The sequence below is a fragment of the Palaemon carinicauda genome, chromosome 31 (genome assembly GCF_036898095.1).
Source record: "Palaemon carinicauda isolate YSFRI2023 chromosome 31, ASM3689809v2, whole genome shotgun sequence".
NCBI classification, from domain to species: domain Eukaryota; kingdom Metazoa; phylum Arthropoda; class Malacostraca; order Decapoda; family Palaemonidae; genus Palaemon; species Palaemon carinicauda.
The window spans coordinates 75,855,610-75,860,756 of record NC_090755.1 but is presented as its reverse complement, the minus strand read 5'-3'; the positions used below and the strand labels follow the sequence as shown (position 1 = coordinate 75,860,756).

At 36.0% G+C, this 5,147-nt stretch overlaps 1 pseudogene; it reads left to right on the top strand.

Annotated features, from left to right (window-relative positions):
* Positions 1-574: 574 nt before the first annotated feature.
* Positions 575-3,804, top strand: LOC137625017 (MAGE-like protein 2; annotated as a pseudogene).
* The last annotated feature ends 1,343 nt before the right edge of the window (positions 3,805-5,147 follow it).

Genomic DNA, 5,147 nt, shown 5'->3' with positions numbered 1-5,147 from the left:
CCACTGAAACGAACTGCGAAGTTTAGAATACCTTAATACCCTTTAAAATCCTCGTTTTTGTTCTTTCCTCGAGATGCGGTTTGGGTTGGAGGCACCAAATGGGCAAAGCCTTCCTATTTCTCGCAAACCTTCTCAGGCTTGGGGGGGGGGCTATTTTGAGGTGGTTTTTTAGCAACCCACGAATATGACAGACAGGAGCCGAGACCTACACCACTCGGCATCGGGACCCAATTTGACTGCACTACAAGAGTAACCTATAACTCGCTGTTCCGGAAGTGAAAAAATATAGCTTATATCACACTAAGCACCTAAACACTCTTACATATTAAACCCATACGTGTATTAGATTACTTGCTAATTCACTAACTTAGCGTCAGGAATCAACGGACAGAATGGAGATGAACAGACCACCATAGGATCTCTCCGACGGATGACGATCACCCAGCAACCGTAAAAGTGAAAAGGGTGGAAACCTCTCGTACAATTCGCGCACAAAAAACTGGTCGACCCCCGAGGAGAGCCATTTGGGACGAGCCAGGGATGAGTCTAAGGGCGTGTCCAGCCCCACCGCTAGATGCGCTCGGGACAAGGGCGTGTCCTTCCGAAGGTCACGGCCATCGTATATAAAGACAGGGACACTGTTCCAAGAGTACCCTCAGTCGGTGATACCAAGCCATCCGTCCAACGAAGCAGCCATGAACGCCATAGTAAGTATTCATAAATATATGTTTATTGTTTATAATTTTAGATAGATTCGTTTGTGACTATTGACAAACAAACAACAAAGCCAATATATGCCCTATAAGTTTGTTAGGTTTTGTTATGGCTTAGCAGGGGGAGCGAAAAGTCTGCTATACAATGTTTTTGACACAAAAAAATATATATATTTTTTCCCAAATATTTTCAAGGAGGGTTTCTACTTCCGTTGTTAATATTAATTCATATTAAGCTACTCTATCAAAAAGAAAAAAAAAATTTAACGAAAAATTCGTTCCACTTTTTATAATAACTATCAATGTCAGTTTTAAGAAGTAATAGTGCTTACGGTACTTTAGTGCCCGCAAGACCCCGTACAGTATCTTCAATAATAAGGCAATCACAATCATTATTAATGTAATTATCATTACTGCTGTTATCCAAACCATTCTAGTCATCACATTTGGGGTAATTCGAACTGGTGAAGAAATAACTTTTTATTTATGTGATTATAGAAATTCCAAAAAATGACTGACAATGCCAAAACTAACTTCTGCTCGGATATGTTGAATAATCTCTATAATTCCCAACTGCGAGATTCTCCCGCTCAGTTTAATTTGTTTCCAGCATTCTCTAATGTTAGTTTCATAATTAAAGTTTACCAAAAGGGGACAACTATTCGAAGAATAAGATGTATAACTATTAATGAAAGACTAATTTTAAATCTACAGCAATTTCTGGTCAGTTAATAATAAAGTTCTTCCTCTATTAAAAAACTAAAAACACGACTCTTTCCCATTAGGCTTTAAATATTGAATGTGAATATTCCATGTGAATGTATACGGACCCATGAGTATATTATAAAGCCATAAAAATATATGCATAGGAATACACACACATGCTTATGATGGCTCGCATATAAAAGTACACTCTCCTTGTTATGTTCTTAAAGTTAACTTAGCACAATAATTGCTTAATTTTCTTTTACTTTCTGTTTTCTGGCATTCTTGGCTAAAAGATTGCGACATCTTCAAAATACAAAGTTCTCCTCAAATTCCCTAAACCTCTAGGTAGTGTTCATCTTTTGATCGCAAATCTTGCTTATTCATCTTCCAATAAAAGAAACAGAAAATGTGTTGCTCAATTATTCTTTGCTCTATATATAAAGATGATGACGGAACACAAGAAATGCAAATAGCATCTTCAGCTTAGAGTGTAAAAAAAAACTAGTTAACCTTCAATAAGAAAACACAGTTGTATCCATCTGCTTACAGTTAAAGGAACTGATCAACAAAACAGCAAGAGCAACTGAAAATATTAATTTTTAGAAAATGGTAAAGATAAAATGTTATGTTCGAGATATCATACCAAATCCTTCGAAAAGAAACTTTAAGATGTAGAGGTTGTCAACTCGGACATACCTAAAAGGAGAACCTACGAGTGACTAAGTTGTATTCTATTTTTCCTTGTTTCCTTTCCTCACTGGGCTATTTTCCCTGTTGCAGACCCTAGGCTTATAGCATCCTGCCTTCCCAACTAGGGTTGTAACTTAGCAAGTAATAATAATAATAATAATAATAATAATAATAATAATAATAATAATAATAATAATAATAATCAAGAAGCAGAATCGGTGGAACTTCAAAAGTTTAAACTTGCACCAAATGTTTTCATGTTGAACAGGCTGACATAAGTCTTTTTATAGTTTTTATATGAAATAACTGTTTTGATGTTGTTACTGTGTTTAAAATATTATATTTTAATTGTTCAATATTTCTCATACCGTTAATTTATTTCCTGATTTCCTTCCTCACTGGGCTATTTTTCCCTGTTGGAGACCTCGGGCTTATAGCATCTTGCTTTTCCAACTAGGATTGCAGTTTAACTAATAATAATAATAATAATAATAATAATAATAATAATAATAATAATAATAATAGGGAGTTCAATTTTCTTGGAGTGTGAGGTTTAGGGCGAGGGAGTTCTATTCAGAATTTAATAACGTCCTATATTATATGATTTCTGTCTTTTTTCCTTCCAGTACGTGCTACCCTTTATGTTGGCCTCTGTCATGGGAGGCACAACTCTCCTGCAGCCGGCACACGTAGCCCTGGGTCCCCACGCATGGTCCTACTCAAACCTGAACCTACCAGCCCCGGTACCCGCCGGAGAAGCCCCCTCCCCTGACGTCCTCGTCCAGAGAACCGCCGTCCAAGGGCTGGGCCGCCCCGTTGTCAGATACACCCCCCAGATCACCGAGGTCCGCCCAGAGCTGAAGATCACCGAGAGGACCTACAACGTGCCCGTCCCAAAGCCCGTCTACGAAACCAAGGAGGTCACCCCCGTCCACACCAAGTACGTAGCTGAGCCTACCCTGTGCAGCAGCCCTATGCTGTTCCTCAGCCATACGCTGTGCCCACACCCGTCAACGTACAAGTCCCAGTACCACAGGCTGTTCATGTGCAGCACAATGTTGTTGCTCAGCCAGCCGTTGTTGCTTACAGAGCCCCAGCTGCTGCTGTCCACCAGGTAGCTGCTGTCGGATCCCACATCGTTTCCCCAATGACTTACAACGCTGTTAATGCTTTCCATGGTGTTGCTCCTGCACCCTTTTTGACCCACACCATCACTCACAGGGTCGAAATCGACGATGATGATAAATAAACACTACGTTAACATGAAAAGGAACTTCCAAGATATCGGCAAAGTCAACTAAGAAGCATCAGAAGAGGCCACATCGATTAGAGGTTAAAATCTGTAATAGAGGCCTGAGAATCGTGGTTGATAATAGGATGTGCTACGTACAAATAAGTTTAAAAAAAACAAAAAATAAAATCATGTATATTAATAAGTTTTTGTGGCAAATCCTGATATTATTTTAGTTTGGATATTTAACAATAAATTCCGTTAAGTAACAGAAAAATCAATGACTATTGGGCAGTAACAGATTACTGTTACTATCCACTTGGATTTAAAAGAACTTAAATCGTACAAAAGTCTTAATGGTAAAAGAACTCAACAAATACCTTAATTCTGAAAATCATCCTTAAACTTGCGTGTTAAAGAATTAACGAATACTTAACCATAAATTAAATATAATTATGTACAGAACAGCTACCATGCATCCTAAATATTGAATTGTCTGTGGTACAAATATAACGAATAAAAGTATTATTGGAAAAACTGATAAAATATCACTAAAAGATACATGGGAAGGAAAAATGACTCTTTGGAGTCAAATTGTGCCGCAGAAAGGCTATAGGCTACATACAGTACAGAGAGAGAGAGAGAGAGAGAGAGAGAGAGAGAGAGAGAGAGAGAGAGAGAGAGATTTGATTTGAATATAAAATTAGGCCTTAAGCCAAGCACTGGGGGCGTCAAAAGCCATTCAGCGCTGTATAATGCAAGTTAATCAACCATACCCGTACTCTCACATTTGTTATCATACTAACTTTTAAAACCAATAACACAAATTTTATATAATAATATCTAAATGCAAAATAAGGAGGGATTACAAGGATGAAGAGAGAGAGGAGAGAGAGAAGAGAGAGAGAGAGAGAGAGAAGAGAGAGAGAGATATAACACACACACCACACACACACATATATATAATATATATATATATATATATATATATATATATATATATATATATATATATATATATATATATAATATATACATATATATATAATATACATACACGAAAAAAAATCCAAGTTGATTAGGTATAATTACATATGGAAAATATTAGATGCATGGCGCAAATAGAAGATAAAAAATTTCTTTACTAAAGTCAGAGGGAATCAAACTATATTATTCCATTAAGATGTTACTAATCAACTTGAAGTACACATCAGAAGCATCAATGAATAATCTTAGAATAAGAAAATACAACTGAAAACTATACACTAATAAATTTAAATACACATAAAAAAATTGAAAACGCATCACGTTGAAGATTTGCCTCGATGTTAAATATAACATCATATCAAAGAGACTTAAATAAACCCATTTAAGATAATGAATCCATCCCATTACACACAATGAAGACTGGCCATCATTTTCCAATGAGAGAGAGAGAGAGAGAGAGAGAGAGGAGAGAGAGGAGAGAGAGAGAGGAGAGAGAGAGAGAGAGAGAGAGAGAGAGAGAGAGAATAATAAAGGATTTTCACTTCAACATTTGTGTAGTGCAAATTGTGTAAATTTATACATACTTACATACATACATTCATATAAATGTATATATATATATATATATATATATATATATATATATATATATATATATATATATATATATATATATATATAAATTAAGACTCAAAGAAACATCATATCCTAAAAGAAGACGAGAAGGTATCCCAATTTTCCTATAAGAGAACACCCGGTTTATTTTTTCATAAAAAAAACAAAAAAATAAATAAAAACCCGGAGGATAGACCGGCCGA